Below are 17,233 nucleotides of genomic sequence, written 5' to 3' on the forward strand. Positions count from 1 at the left end.
ACTTAATCTGTGTTTGAAGTGATTGTGTCCGTTAAGCCAATAAGAAGCTGGAAGAACTTCCATCTGTGAAACGGTGGTTGAGACTAATAACGCTGACTTCCAATCTGAGGCGGGCACCTGAGTGGCACCTGCGTGTCCGCCCAGGTGCCCTTTACATCAAGTCTCCCGCTAGTCTCCTTCAAAAGAAGCAATTAGCTCGACTCGTCCTACAGACTTAATCAAAAATTAGATCTGGAATTACTTCCTGCTGTTCCTGCATGAAGCTCTCAGCTTCCATTGCCCTGAACGTTCGTCTTCCTCAGACAGGATTAGGACTCGCGGTTCATGTGTCACAGTTTACTGTTAGCAGGTGGGCCGTCCCGTCCCGTCCCGTCTCGTCCGTCCGTCCGTCAGACCGCCATGGAGTTCCTTCCAGCAGCTCGGAGGATCTGTAGAGGAGAGAGAGCGATCAGCGACGTGCTCCTCAGACTCCCGTATGGATTCCAGTCGAGACGTTTAAAAACTTCATCGTGGTAAACGATGTTCCGCTGGGCTTATTACATTTAGTGGTGAAGACCCACACAGCCAACCAATCACAGGCCAGGATGAACCCTGATTGGCTGTTTCCAAGCGGTCTGAAGAGCAGAGGCTTCACTTCGCTTTAGGATGTTCTTCTGCGATTTCTCTTCGCTGGGCCTGCAGAACAAAGAACCCAGCTGCTGGGGGGGGGGGGGGGGGGTCAGTCCGTGATCCCACTACATACAGGTATGTAGAGAGAGGTGCATCTCCATGACAACGACACACCAGACCAATCCCGGAACACAAAGCCCGGCTCTACTTGGTGGAAGCAAAGAATTCCCGGAGGAGTCGGAATCTTTATTCCTGCTGCTGAAGGCAGAGTTGAGTTATTGATTTTTGACTTCACGCTGAAGTGAGATGATAAATCTGTGAAATAAACAGATCAAATAAATGGCGTGGAGCCGCGAGCGCCGAGCTCAGCTTATTTCTCTATTTGACTGGCAGGTTTATTGATCGGTGGCCCGTTCCTGGACTTCCACGTCTCCGAGGCATCGGAGCAGTGAAGGCTCGTCCCACCAAGTCCAACTGGCAGCGTTCCCAACACAACAGTCCGTGACATCACCGCTGAGGAACACGGGGACGCCTGGAACATGCATTGATCCGAGGACACCACCGGAATGATCGGTTTTTACCCGACCGGGTCTTCCTGGCACCAACGTTCACATTTAAGACACGGCCTTTAACTACGCAAAGAGGGATCAATTCAACTGTCTATCAATCAATACTGGAGGATCGCATTGTCCAGATGAAGCCAGGATGTTGACATCCATCTGAAGAAGACACCCCGACCCCCAACAATGACCCCGCCCACTCAGTAAGGGCTCATCCCACTCAACAGTTCAAGGGCGTTGGTGAGCAAAATAAACGCACCCGGAGGGGAGACGCCATCTGACAGGATGTTTGACTGTACTTGTACTGTAATACATGCTACTGTTTGACTGTACTTGTACTGTAATACATGCTACTGTTTGACTGTACTTGTACTGTAATACATGCTACTGTTTGACTGTACTTGTACTGTAATACATGCTACTGTTAGACTGTACTTGTACTGTAATGCATGCTACTGTGTGACTGTACTTGTACTGTAATACATGCTACTGTACTTGTACTGTAATACATGCTACTGTTTGACTGTACTTGTACTGTAATACATGCTACTGTTTGACTGTACTTGTATTGTAATACATGCTACTGTGTGACTGTACTTGTACTGTAATACATGCTACTGTTTGACTGTACTTGTACTGTAATACATGCTACTGTTTGACTGTACTTGTACTGTAATACATGCTACTGTTAGACTGTACTTGTACTGTAATGCATGCTACTGTGTGACTGTACTTGTACTGTAATACATGCTACTGTACTTGTACTGTAATACATGCTACTGTACTTGTACTGTAATACATGCTACTGTTTGACTGTACTTGTACTGTAATACATGCTACTGTTTGACTGTACTTGTATTGTAGTACATGCTACTGTTTGACTGTACTTGTACTGTAATACATGCTACTGTGTGACTGTACTTGTACTGTAATACATGCTACTGTTTGACTGTACTGTAATACATGCTACTGTTTGACTGTACTGTAGTACACGCTACTGTTTGACTGTACTTGTACTGTAAAACATGCTACTGTGTGACTGTACTTGTACTGTAATACATGCGACTGTGTGACTGTCCTTGTACTGTAATACATGCTACTGTTTGACTGTACTTGTACTGTAATACATGCTACTGTTTGACTGTACTTGTATTGTAGTACATGCTACTGTTTGACTGTACTTGTATTGTAGTACATGCTACTGTTTGACTGTACTGTAGTACATGCTACTGTGTGACTGTACTTGTACTGTAATACATGCTACTGTTTGACTGTACTTGTACTGTAAAACATGCTACTGTGTGACTGTACTTGTACTGTAATACATGCTACTGTTAGACTGTACTTGTACTGTAATACATGCTACTGTTTGACTGTACTGTAGTACATGCTACTGTTTGACTGTACTTGTACTGTAATGCATGCTACTGTGTGACTGTACTTGTACTGTAATACATGCTACTGTTTGACTGTACTTGTACTGTAATACATGCTACTGTTAGACTGTACTTGTACTGTAATGCATGCTACTGTGTGACTGTACTTGTACTGTAATACATGCTACTGTGTGACTGTACTTGTACTGTAATACATGCTACTGTTTGACTGTACTTGTACTGTAATACATGCTACTGTTTGACTGTACTTGTACTGTAATACATGCTACTGTTAGACTGTACTTGTACTGTAATACATGCTACTGTTTGACTGTACTTGTACTGTAATACATGCTACTGTGTGACTGTACTTGTACTGTAATACATGCCACTGTGTGACTGTACTTGTACTGTAATACATGCCACTGTGTGACTGTACTTGTACTGTAATACATGCTACTGTGTGACTGTACTTGTACTGTAATACATGCTACTGTTAGACTGTACTTGTCTGGGCTACTTTGTCCTTTACTCGCCCCATCTGGGTCATTTTTGTAATGTTTAAAATTCCTGATAATCAAAGCCTAAACTAATAAATGATGTTTCTGAATCATCAAATCCAATCGAATCCCAGAGTGGAGGCAGCGAAGTTACACTCAAAGGAGGAATGCAAGGCCGAGAGCAGAACAGAACCGCACGGCAACATCCAGAGAAAGCTTCTCTGGTCAAGGCAAGAAGAACACGTTTAGAGATGCTTTTTAACTGTAACACAAACAGAAGTCTTTCCATAAGGATCTAAAAGACAAGACAAAGAGCGAGGCTGGTGAAAAGAGATGTTGAAAGAGTCGTAGGAATCCATGAGCTCATGGCAGAGGAAGGGAAGTCTCCACAAAACAGTGAAAACACAATCCAGAGCAGAAATGTCTGGGGGTGTTTTCTTTGTGAGAACCCTGACCCGCTAGGACGGCTTGTCCTTAACAAATCAAATATCAATCTGCTCTTTTCATCTACTTGTGTGGAAAATGTTCTGAAGAGGATGGGTGGAATGCTCAAAGTAACATTACTGTTTCCCTGCAGGTTTGTGCTTCATATGTCAGTGTTGGGGGGGGGGGGGGGGGATCCCCGAGAAAGACAAAAGACTGAACAAAGACCAGAGTCTAAATACCAGAGACTGAAAAAGACCAGAGTCTAAATACCAGAGTCTAAAGACCAGAGACTGAACAGACAAGAGTCTAAATACCAGAGACTGAAAAAGACCAGAGTCTAAATACCAGAGACTGAATAAAGACCAGAGTCTAAATACCAGAGACTGAACAAAGACCAGAGTCTAAAGACCAGAGACTGAACAGACAAGAGTCTAAATACCAGAGACTGAAAAAGACCAGAGTCTAAATACCAGAGGCTGAACAAAGACCAGCGTCTAAATACCAGAGACTGAATAAAGACCAGAGTCTAAATACCAGAGACTGAACAAAGACCAGAGTCTAAATACCAGAGACTGAACAAAGACCAGAGTCTAAATACCAGAGACTGAAAAAGACCAGAGTCTAAATACCAGAGGCTGAACAAAGACCAGCGTCTAAATACCAGAGACTGAATAAAGACCAGAGTCTAAATACCAGAGACTGAACAGACAAGAGTCTAAATACCAGAGACTGAAAAAGACCAGAGTCTAAAGACCAGAGACTGAACAGACAAGAGTCTAAATACCAGAGACTGAAAAAGACCAGAGTCTAAATACCAGAGGCTGAACAAAGACCAGAGTCTAAAGACCAGAGTCTGAACAAAGACCAGAGTCTAAATACCAGAGTCTAAATACCAGAGTCTAAATACCAGAGTCTAAAGACCAGAGGCTGAACAAAGACCAGAGTCTAAAGACCAGAGTCTGAACAAAGACCAGAGTCTAAATACCAGAGTCTAAATACCAGAGTCTAAAGACCAGAGGCTGAACAAAGACCAGAGTCTAAAGACCAGAGTCTGAACAAAGACCAGAGTCTAAATACCAGAGTCTAAATACCAGAGACTGAACAAAGACCAGAGTCTAAATACCAGAGACTGAAAAAGACCAGAGTCTAAATACCAGAGTCTAAAGACCAGAGGCTGAACAAAGACCAGAGTGTAAATACCAGAGCCTGAACAGACAAGAGTCTAAATACCAGAGACTGAATAAAGACCAGAGTCTAAATACCAGAGTCTAAAGACCAGAGACTGAATAAAGACCAGAGTCTAAAGACCAGAGTCTAAAGACCAGAGACTGAATAAAGACCAAAGTCTAAAGACCAGAGTCTAAATACCAGAGACTGAACAAAGACAAGAGTCTAAATACCAGAGACTGAAAAAGACCACAGTCTAAAGACCAGAGGCTGAACAAAGACCAGAGTCTAAATACCAGAGACTGAAAAGACAAGAGTCTAAATACCAGAGACTGAAAAAGACCAGAGTCTAAATACCAGAGACTGAATAAAGACCAGAGTCTAAATACCAGAGACTGAACAAAGACCAGAGTCTAAATACCAGAGACTGAACAAAGACCAGAGTCTAAATACCAGAGACTGAACAAAGACCAGAGTCTAAATACCAGAGACTGAATAAAGACCAGAGTCTAAAGACCAGAGACTGAATAAAGACCAGAGTCTAAAGACCAGAGACTGAATAAAGACCAGAGTCTAAAGACCAGAGTCTAAAGACCAGAGTCTAAAGACCAGAGTTTAAAGACCAGAGTCTAAAGACCAGAGACTGAATAAAGACCAGAGTCTAAAGACCAGAGTCTAAAGACCAGAGACTGAATAAAGACCAGAGTCTAAAGACCAGAGTCTAAAGACCAGAGTCTAAAGACCAGAGACTGAATAAAGACCAGAGTCTAAAGACCAGAGACTGAATAAAGACCAGAGTCTAAAGACCAGAGACTGAACAAAGACCAGAGTCTAAAGACCAGAGTCTAAAGACCAGAAACTGAACAAAGACCAGAGTCTAAATACCAGAGGCTGAACAAAGACCAGAGACTGAACAAAGACCAGAGTCTAAATACCAGAGGCTGAACAAAGACCAGAGTCTAAAGACCAGAGTCTAAATACCAGAGACTGAATAAAGACCAGAGTCTAAATACCAGAGGCTGAACAAAGACCAGAGTCTAAAGACCAGCGTCTAAATACCAGAGACTGAATAAAGACCAGAGTCTAAATACCAGAGACTGAACAAAGACCAGAGTCTAAATACCAGAGACTGAGTAAAGACCAGAGTCTAAATACCAGAGACTGAAAAAGACCAGAGTCTAAATACCAGAGTCTAAAGACCAGAGTCTAAATACCAGAGACTGAAAAAGACCAGAGTCTAAAGACCAGAGTCTAAAGACCAGAGGCTGAACAAAGACCAGAGTCTAAAGACCAGAGTCTGAACAAAGACCAGAGTCTAAATACCAGAGACTGAAAAAGACCAGAGTCTAAATACCAGAGGCTGAACAAAGACCAGAGTCTAAATACCAGAGACTGAATAAAGACCAGAGTCTAAATACCAGAGACTGAATAAAGACCAGAGTCTAAATACCAGAGTCTAAAGACCAGAGACTGAATAAAGACCAGAGTCTAAAGACCAGAGTCTAAAGACCAGAGTCTAAAGACCAGAGTCTAAAGACCAGAGTCTAAAGACCAGAGTCTAAATACCAGAGACTGAATAAAGACCAGAGTCTAAAGACCAGAGTCTAAATACCAGAGTCTAAAGACCAGAGACTGAATAAAGACCAGAGTCTAAATACCAGAGTCTAAAGACCAGAGACTGAATAAAGACCAGAGTCTAAAGACCAGAGTCTAAATACCAGAGACTGAACAAAGACAAGAGTCTAAATACCAGAGACTGAAAAAGACCAGAGTCTAAAGACCAGAGACTGAACAAAGACCACAGTCTAAAGACCAGAGGCTGAACAAAGACCAGAGTCTAAATACCAGAGACTGAACAGACAAGAGTCTAAATACCAGAGACTGAAAAAGACCAGAGTCTAAAGACCAGAGTCTGAACAAAGACCAGAGTCTAAATACCAGAGACTGAACAGACAAGAGTCTAAATACCAGAGACTGAACAGACAAGAGTCTAAATACCAGAGACTGAATAAAGACCAGAGTCTAAAGACCAGAGTCTAAATACCAGAGACTGAACAAAGACCAGAGTCTAAATACCAGAGACTGAACAAAGACCAGAGTCTAAATACCAGAGACTGAACAAAGACCAGAGTCTAAATACCAGAGACTGAATAAAGACCAGAGTCTAAAGACCAGAGACTAAATAAAGACCAGAGTCTAAAGACCAGAGACTGAATAAAGACCAGAGTCTAAAGACCAGAGTCTAAAGACCCGAGACTGAATAAAGACCAGAGTCTAAAGACCAGAGACTGAATAAAGACCAGAGTCTAAAGACCAGAGACTGAATAAAGACCAGAGTCTAAAGACCAGAGTCTAAAGACCAGAGACTAAATAAAGACCAGAGTCTAAAGACCAGAGACTGAACAAAGACCAGAGTCTAAAGACCAGAGACTGAACAAAGACCAGAGTCTAAAGACCAGAGACTGAATAAAGACCAGAGTCTAAAGACCAGAGACTGAATAAAGACCAGAGTCTAAAGACCAGAGACTGAATAAAGACCAGAGTCTAAAGACCAGAGTCTAAATACCAGAGACTGAACAAAGACCAGAGTCTAAATACCAGAGACTGAATAAAGACCAGAGTCTAAATACCAGAGACTGAACAAAGACCAGAGTCTAAAGACCAGAGGCTGAACAAAGACCAGAGTCTAAAGACAAAACCCCCCAGACATTCTAACTCTATCTTTATTTCGTCGAAACATCTTCAGCGGACATTTGAAACCCGATACGGTACGTTGGAGCTGGAGATGACTGTGATGGAGTAAAGCAGATGGAACACAAGAAGCTGTTGAGATGAACGATGCTGCTGCAGTCATGGATCAAACGGAGGAAAATGACTCCCCGTGCAGATGGGCTCGGAATCGAAGCGGAGGGCTGAGCAGAAATCCCTCAAAGCCTAATGAGGTCCATTCATTTCAGCGGCAGTTCACTTAGACCAAAGAGAGCGTTCGGTTGGGCTTCATGAAACCGCTCCAGATAGTTCCCCATTCTAGCTACGCTGTTTATCGACATTAAAACACATTTAGGGACAGAAGAGACGGCCCTGAATGCTTTATGGCAGGTCTGCTTTGAAAGCCTGAACAAGGCCAGGATCTAAACGCTACGTCCTACAGGTCAAGCCCGCTTTTAGACGGGTGTGAAGACGCCGTCCAGGAGACCATGGCTGACCATAAGGATGTTTGAAAGACAGAAACCAGACAAAGAAAAGCTGCGGACTGATCTTCCCTCATTTTAGTAGATGGAACAGGAGCTCCTTGTCTTATCAGTTAGCATTGTCCCACTGGGGACAATGACAAGCGAGTGGACAGTTTGGATGCTTGTCCTGCAGTCCGAGTTTAAACCGGATGGACACTTCAGAAGCTCACTGGCTGACAGCTGCAAATATCACGTAAAGCTCATAAAGTGTTATTCTATCTAATAAATATATCCTTAAACCTCTAATACACAGAAGATGCTTTAACTTGTGGCAGCAACAGGTGTGACGAGCAGAATTCAGTGTCAACAGGTAAACCAGAACAAGGAAGTGGTCGTTCTGGACTTCTTTTTTGATAGTTTAGTCGCTTCCCCCTGTCTCTGCTTTTCCCCTCTGGGGGCGGGGTGGAATGGAAGGCAGCGATAGAGTGAGGAGAGAGAGACTGGCCTAATCCTAATTAAGATCTCCTCCAGTCACTCCTCTTTTATAACCCTTCCCCCGCTCCTTCCTGCCTCGGCTTGTTCTGAGCAGGAAATCAAGACGCAGCGCAGCAGATAACTTCAAAGGACTGCTTGACACTAAAAGCCGGCGTTATTCCATTTAGTACGATCTGATCTGAGAACAGTGATCCTCTGCGCTAACCCTTATAAACAAGTTCTAAATCATACCTGGGGAAAGTAAAGTCATCAGTCAGGTGAGAGTTATTTCACGCGAGCGGCTCTGGGGGGGCCCCGGGGGTCGTTGTCGGGGTGCTGTGGCGGCTTGGCGTGATCTGGGGGGGCCAAGAGGGCAGGTGAGGGTCACAATCACAATAAAAATAAAAGCATAGAAAAAACGGGTAAAAGATCAACAAGCAAAAGAAACCTCAAAGGACAACGTGACCTTTGCCCTCGTCAGTCTGAGCTTCACTCCCATGAACACGGCCTATTGTTGGAGCTAGCAGCTAATCAGCGGCTAACACCCCCATTCATCAGGACCAGAGCGGCCCCTGAGCCCAGTACACACACACACACACACACACACACACACACACACACACAGACACACACACACACAGACACACACTCACACACACACACACACACACACACACACACACACACACACAGACACACACACACACAGACACACACACACACAGACACACACTCACACACACACACACACACACACACACACACACACACACACACACAGACACACACACACACAGACACACACACACACACACACACACACACACACACACACACACACAGACACACACACACACAGACACACACACACACAGACACACACTCACACACACACACACACACACACACACACACACACACACACACACACACACACACAGACACACACACACACAGACACACACACACACAGACACACACTCACACACACACACACACACACACACACACACACACACACACGCACACACACGCACACACGCACACACACACCCACACATGAGATGGACGGGCCGACGCCTACAATGCAGAAAATGAAAGATGATTTAACAGAGAATAAAGACAACAGAAGACATCTGGGATCCGTCGGCTTTGAAGTCTGCAACCTGCGACGCCTCTACGGCTTCAATTTGAGTCAAAACAACTTGTGGAATGTAGTTTGCAGAAATAACCAGATGAAGAACTACTTTTGCTGGTGGCAAATGTGCTTCTGCCCTGAGGCGGTTTGCCCTGTAGGGGGAGGGAGACTCGCCTGGTGCATTTTAATGCAGCGCACTTTACGCTGTATTTAGACGTGTGAAAGTCGACCTTTGTGCACAATTAGCACGCCGAGCTAACGAGCCAGCTAGCAGGGAGACATCCAGCTCTGAGACGTGTTTCACGCTAAGCTAGCTGATAGCAAAGCTCTCACATGAGGAACCGGCAGCCACTCAGCTGTGGCCTCTCAGGTAGAGGCTTAAATATGTGTGCGCGCGTGTGCGTGCGTGTGCGTGCGTGTGCGTGTGTGTGTGCGTGCGTGTGTGTGTGTGTGCGTGTGTGTGTCTGTGTGTGCGTGCGTGTGTGCTGTTTTTCTTCCCTGAGTTTCGTTTGCTCGCCTTAAACACAAATAGAGGTCTACCAGCCCCCCCTCTCCTCTCTGAAAGCAACCTTCGACACTTCAAAGATGTGTAGCTTCTTAAATCATTAAACACGCCCTTTAATCACACACACACACACACACACGCACACGCGCACACACGTGCAGCTGCAGCAGTGATTTCTATGCTGCTCCATCCTCCTGGCTGCTTTCAGTTTCACAAACAGCCTTTAAATGTTTTACATTCCAGCGATGACAGATTACAGCGCTTTGCTTTTTAAGATGAAAGGCTTTTTGTTGCTTTCTTTGCTTTGACGTGTTAAACTTGATGTTTCCGGGTGCAATGAGGATCATAGGCGCTGGCTAAGTGCCGGACGGAGGGAACGTCTTTATCCTGCAGGATTAAGCAGCTTTCTGTTTGTTTTTGCTGCTAACGGAGGAATTAGGATCAGGAGAACGCGTTCACATTCTGCCCGTCTTTTCTTTCATCTTTTATTGGTGCTTTAATGCAGTGGGTGCTCACAGAAACCCATTTGGATCTTAACTTAACACTTAAACAGAGTAAGTGTTCCTCGACCGGCTGCAGGGACGCGCAGCATCCCTCGCCAGGTCTCTGACATGTTGGACCAGAACCAGCTGGAAACTGGTTCTGAAAGTGTCAGAATGAGTCGATGGTCTTCTCAGCCTCTCCTCAATGATCCGACGTGAGGGTTGCTGCCATGCTTATTATCTGTGGAGCCGTTATCTGCATGCCTGCATGCCTGCATTGTGTCAGCGCGATCCACGTTGTTTCACGCTAAGCTAGCTGATAGCAAAACTCTGTGCTCGTGCTTTGTGTCAGTCCGACAGACCAGCTGAGCGTCAGCTCATCAATCTCACGCTGCACGGTGTCGGCATGGCAACAACGGCGTGGGCCGGCGGCAGACAGACCGGAGACGTTCCCTCCCACACAGTCACAGCGGGCGGGGCTGAATGACGCCGCCAGGCTGGCTTGTCTCTGCAGGTGTCTCCGTCTCGTCCGTTCTTCTCAGCTCTCAGAGGAGTTCAGTCTCAGCGCCATCTACAGGAAGCCTTGTGTAGGTGACCTGTGAGTGAAGGCGACGGTGAGAAGGTCCCACGCCTGAATGTGACGCCTCCTGGAGGCCGACCCGTTTTATACATCATATTAGTGGAGACTGTGGATTGATGTGGATCCGGATCATTTCAAGGGAGGTCCTGGGGACAGGAACTCCCGCCCCTCCCAGCTGATGCTGCTTCCTGTGACACACGCCTGGAAAGCATTTTGATTGGTCGACCCAACGCCTTTAATCCTCCGAGCCCATTGGCTCCCTGAAACGCTGCCAGCGTTTAGCAACGCATCACTTTCATTAGCATGTGGTATGCTACATTAGCATGTGGTATGCTACATTAGCATGTGATATGCTACATTAGCATTGCTTGGGGGGCTGAAGCGCTCGGCCTCGAGGCTTCTCTCAGGACAATCATCTGACATCTCAACGCAGAACTAGGAAATAATCTACAAACCAGGACAGGAAGTGTTTCTGTGAAGACGAGTCACCAGCCGAGTCTCAACTCATCTGCAGTGAAAGTAGTCGAATCATGTTTTCAACTTGAGACTTTCAGATTCCCACCGTGACGAGAGGAAGAGCTGCAGAGGACGGGATAACACCTTATTGATTACTGATAAGATAAGATTCTAATAAATATTAGAACGGATGGATGGACGGATTACGGCGAAGACAATCCTGTTATCGGGGTCATCTCTGGAAACAAGGTCCGGGGACGGCGGGCGCTTGTGTGTGTGTGTGTGTGTACATGAATAAATCATTTGCTGCTTTTCAGGCTGACAGGAAAGGCGTGTCAGACTAAATATTACATTCAGCACGCCATGTCGCAGTTTGCAGGGCTTTTAGTTGTTGTGAGAGTGAGACAGGAAGGGACAGGAAGTGAGCTGGCGGGAGGGTGTGATGAGCCGATCAGCCAATGAGCAGAGATCTGGGTTCGCCCCGATTAACAAAGAAACGGTGTGTCTGAATCAAAGAGAGACGGAGGACAAGGAGACAGGGTGGACTAAAGTCTGCGTCCCTGTGTCTGCGGCTCTGCGTCTGCATCCCTGCGTCTGCGTCTGCGGCTCTGCGTCTGCATCCCTGCGTCTGCGTCCCTGCATCTGCGTCCCTGCGTCTGCGTCTGCGGCTCTGCGTCTGCATCCCTGCGTCTGCATCCCTGCGTCTGCGTCCCTGCGTCTGCGGCTCTGCGTCTGCATCCCTGCGTCTGCATCCCTGCGTCTGCGTCTGCGGCTCTGCGTCTGCATCCCTGCATCTGCGTCCCTGCGTCTGCATCCCTGCGTCTGCGTCTGCGGCTCTGCGTCTGCATCCCTGCGTCTGCATCCCTGCGTCTGCATCCCTGCGTCTGCGTCCCTGCGTCTGCGCCCTGCGTCTGCGTCCTGGTGTCTGCGTCCCTGCGTCTGCATCCTTGCGTCTGCATCCCTGCGTCTGCGTCCCTGTGTCTGCGGCTCTGCGTCTGCATCCCTGCGTCTGCATCCCTGCGTCTGCGTCCCTGCGTCTGCGTCCCTGTGTCTGCGTCCCTGTGTCTGCGGCTCTGCGTCTGCATCCCTGCGTCTGCATCCCTGCGTCTGCATCCCTGCGTCTGCATCCCTGCGTCTGCATCCCTGCGTCTGCGTCCCTGCGTCTGCGTCCCTGTGTCTGCGTCCCTGTGTCTGCGGCTCTGCGTCTGCGTCCCTGCGTCTGCGTCCTGGTGTCTGCGTCCCTGCGTCTGCATCCCTGCGTCTGCGTCCTGGTGTCTGCGTCCCTGCGTCTGCATCCCTGCGTCTGCATCCCTGCGTCTGCGTCCCTGTGTCTGCGTCCCTGTGTCTGTGGCTCGTCCACTGGTCGAGCATCAGAGAGGAGCACTGGAACAGCCGTCTGTCCTCCAGCGAGCAGCTTCAGAAGACAGCCGGACAGACTGGATCGGGTTTCTTGTGGTTCTGGCGACGCCTCCTTCGTGTGAGCATCAGATCTGACCTTAACGTGAACCTGACATCAAAGGGAAACATGGTAAAGCTTTGTGGGTGGGGCTGCGTGTTTACCTGAAGCCTTTTAATCTCTTGAGCAGCAGACTGGACAGGAATTACAAACATTATCCCACGCTGCCACCTGCGGGTCACGGAGGGAACTGCACCCGCAACAACCCTCTGACAGAAGAGGATGCCTTCCTCCAAGTGAGCTGAGAAGATGCTCAGCAGGGAAGTCCTGCTGGGGAGGCGCCGCCAGCTCGACCCCCTGCGCTGATTTACGTGTGACCCACGTTGATGCCCGAGTTTCTGTTTCCAGAGCGAGAGGGGGGGGGGGGGGGGGGGAGGGGCTGGAGGAAGACCTGCTCAGGGCGTGCCTTCATCATCGGGCCCTGCTGGCATCTTTAACGAAGCGGGGCGAGACCTTTGATTGGCGGGCATCGTTAGTGCGTTCCACCCATCTCGTTCTCGTGGGCTGCTTCGCTGCCTGGGGGGCCACGCTTTCATTAGAGACGGTCAGCCTGGTGTGAGTGTCTCCCTGGGGGTCACCTCAGTCGGGCCGAGGTCAGGACCTGGACTGGGCCACTCCAGAACGCGTACTTTATTCTTCTGAAGTTGATTTGCTTCTGTCCTCTTCCGAGCTTCAGCTGTTTGACAGAGGGCCTCGTGTTCTTCTGCAAAACATCTTGATGGACGAGAGAATGTATTCTTCCAGTGGTTGTCCAGGCCCGGGGGCACCAGGACGCTCCTCCACCGGGCTTCACAGTGGGATGAGGGTTGGATGCTTGGAGGCGGTGTCATGTTCCCTCCACACATGGCGTCGGGGGTTCCTCCCAAACAATTCTGCTTTGGTTAGGGTTAGGGTGTCCGTGTCCATGTCCTGTGGGACATCCGAGCGCTCTGTAGCAGCATCGGTTCCTTCGTGGCGTTCTCCAGCGGTCTTCCAGCGGCTCCTGCAGTCGTCTCTGCAGGACGGCCGCTCCTTGGAAGGGGAGCGCCGTTGATTTATTGCGTGTCTAACCGTGGACTGGTGGACAGCAGCTTCATCAAGTCAATAGTTATTGATTGTAGATCTTCTGAAAGGTCTTTGCTGCGAGGCATGGGTCACTTCAGACAAAGCAAATCAAACCTGGTGGCTTTCAGCCACGCCCCAATGATTGGACCGCAGATTGGCTCACACCTGTCCTTTCTTAGCTCTTGGAGAGTCCTCGGCTCAGGGGTTCACTTATTTTCTGTCTGGGGTCTCGTCATTCATGTGAATCCCACGAGAACATTGAGGGTTGTTGGTTCAAGCCCACTTCGTCTGATCAGCCTCGTGATTTAGAGGATCTGGACACATTTTATGACCATTTAAGGCACTTCCCTTATTTTCAATACCCACTCTACTTTAAATGTTTCATTGTATTTATTTATTTTTTATGTTATTAAAGATTAAGAATTGAATGTAACCTACACAAAACAATATGTGATTGGTCGATGCATTAGCATTAGCATTAGCAATCAGACGGAGGGCCGTCGTGCCAGCCGAGCAGGTGGCGTTAAACGAGGAGTCCAGCTGCGTTCGGTGACGAGACGTTTATGGACTCGGGGAATGAGGGAAACGTGTCCTCGTCTCCCCAGGAGGACAGCCATGCTAGCTCTGATGCTAATGATTTAGCGTCGAATGACTGGACACCTTTTCATTGATTTGACTCAAGCCAACAAAAGATCATCAGGCGCCAATCAACCAGGGCGTGGCGTCACCATGACGACGACGCCTCACTCACATCGGACAAACTTCTCCTTGCAGAGATCTTGGAATCATCCCAGCTGTGATCGGAGAAGCACGGTGTCCATCTTTCACTTTGATCAACTCCTTCTTGACAGACATTTAATTATCTCTCAGACAAAACAAAGAAACAAACGAGATGATCAGGTAGAACCTCAGGGGCCTTCTGGGGGTTCAGCCTCGTGGTCCCGTTTGATGGTTAGCTGTTTGCTAACCTTAGCAGCTAGCAGCTGCTATCGCTAACCTGCTTCTTTAAGAGCACCGGATCGTCTCGATCCAGGACCCGACAGTCCAGTGATGATGGTCTGGATGGAACCGGGTCAGGAGGCCTGCATGGCGCTCCGGCGCCACAGGAGAACGGCGCAGAACTAAACAGCTCCGAAGTCAAACACACCTTTAATAACAGAGAAGAGAACATTTAGCGCCGCCCATCACAACTTAATGGGGGACCGGAGAGACCGACGGCGAGCTCAAGACGGAGATTTATTTGATTCATTCATGAATAATTAACGTTCACTTTTATGCCAAGTAAAACAAAGCTAATCCTGAATAGTAATGAAGCCGTCCCAGATGGCGAAGCGGCGCTCGGGCCCGTCGTCGGTTCTGTTCCACCTGAACCCAGACTCTACTAATGCGATGCCATGGAACTCTGGACAATCGGACAATGAAGGATCATTTATTGATCAGAATTAATGTTTAAAACCGAGTAAATAAAATCAAATGATCTTTCTGAAGGAACGTTCCTGGAATCATTCCACTTCCGGCGTTAGCATCGCTGAGCTAGGGCTGCTAACGCCGGGTTGATGACGTCACTCCTGTCACTGAAGTGAAATGCTTTGATGACTTTTGATGCTTTGTAGTAACATTTTACCGTTTCTAATCTCTAACCAGGATTCATGACTAAATGGACACAGTTTAACCCTTACATGACAAGTCAGCCGCCGGGACAGAGTGGACCAGAATTCTGAGACATGAAACCAGAATCTTGTGATTTTGCCTAAAATCTGAATAGAGCCCACTTTTGCAATGAAAGATTGTGAAATGTTGGAAACTCCGCCCCCCCCCGCCAAACACACACACGAATTGGCCAATCCGATAAACTTTGCACCGGAGGTAAAGTCAATAAAAGCTTCTGTCACGAGGTTCTGCCTTCAGTTCTGGGTCAGAGAAGCTCTGGATCGGCGGCATGGATCTGAACCGGAAGCTGCTTTGGATCTGCGCAATGACAGGTGTTCCGTTTGTCTGTAATCTGGTGCACGTGTGCTGCGTGTGGATACACACACGTGATTTTCTGTGTGTGTGTGTGTGTGTGTCCTTCAGCGTTATCCAACACTACGGGTCGAGATGAAACGCCCCAGGTGGGCATCGACTTCCAAACCGACGCCTGCAGCAGGATCGCTGCTCTGCAGGTAACCTGCGTGGGCTCTTTCCCTTCCTCCGGTCAGGAGCACGGCTGTAATGGCGCGCTCTGGCCAACAGGGGGAGTGTAACAGCAGCCGGGCGTGGAACCCGCAGCAGATCGCTGAACTCCTGCGCATCACCAGGAACGTGTCCGAGAGTCTGTACCAGCAGCAGCTGCAAGGTAGGGGGCCAGACACACACCTGAGTTCAGTGTGCTCCTCTTAGGCTCCTCCTCCCGAGGGGCTTCAGGTGTCGAAGGATTCGACGTTGAATCATTCCTGGGTTACAGAGTGCAGCGGAGCCGAACCACACCAATGCCCCCACGCCGAGGTTCCTCCAAACGGGGGGTTGGCCTGCGCCACCGTGGACAACAGGCGCGTCTGCAAAGCTCTGTGCAACCAGGTAAGAAGCACACCTGACACGTTTACCTGTGTGAAACGGATGCTTGGGTGACGAGTGAACTGGTCTGTCTCAGGGTTACGACTTCAGGTTCCTGAAGAAGAGTCGTCCGTACGAGGAATGCAGTGAGGAAAGCAACTTCTGGTGGAGCAGCTACTACGTGGGCGGGGCCAAGCTGGCGACCTGCGACAGTAAGGCCGCGTCCTTCCAGCGGGAACCACCATGTCTCTACCGAACAGCGAGGCGGGGCCTCTAGAAGGTCTCGTTGTAAACCTTGTTAGGGTTCTTCTAAGCCCTCTTCCGGTTCTTTGTTCTCCTTCGTGGGGGCGTGGTCAACGAGGAGATTTATATAAACAGCAGATCAGTTAGAAGTCGGCTCAGATATCAGCGCTGAGACTCGAGCACGTTCCTCGCGTCTGCTCCACGCCCGAGTGGAGACACTTCCTGTTTTGTCTTCTTTTCAGTCCATCCCCTGAAGGCGGGGCTTCGCCCCGGCCAATCCTAAGCCGTTTATCTGTGTCATGTGACGTCCTTCCTCGTGTCGTGTCTGCGTGTCATCACGTTGAGGACTTCCCTCTAATATGGAAACTACTTCTCCGCCTTCCAGAATCAGCGGTTCGGGTCGGGGGAGCAGATTCCATGTACTTTGATCAGGACTGCCTGACGACCAAGAGCCGGCTCGAGCTGCAGAACGGAATCTTCACCGACTTCGCCGAAGACCTGAAGGGAAAGAT

General features: G+C 48.3%; 1 long non-coding RNA gene across 1 annotated transcript; it reads left to right on the forward strand.

Annotated features, from left to right (window-relative positions):
• The first annotated feature begins 15,862 nt into the window (after positions 1-15,862).
• Positions 15,863-16,211, forward strand: LOC137895430 (uncharacterized). Its single transcript, XR_011105553.1, has 3 exons — positions 15,863-15,928; positions 16,020-16,108; positions 16,179-16,211. It is a non-coding gene; the product is annotated as an uncharacterized lncRNA (long non-coding RNA).
• Positions 16,212-17,233: the final 1,022 nt, after the last annotated feature.

The sequence above is a fragment of the Brachionichthys hirsutus genome, chromosome 7 (assembly GCF_040956055.1).
Source record: "Brachionichthys hirsutus isolate HB-005 chromosome 7, CSIRO-AGI_Bhir_v1, whole genome shotgun sequence".
NCBI classification, from domain to species: domain Eukaryota; kingdom Metazoa; phylum Chordata; class Actinopteri; order Lophiiformes; family Brachionichthyidae; genus Brachionichthys; species Brachionichthys hirsutus.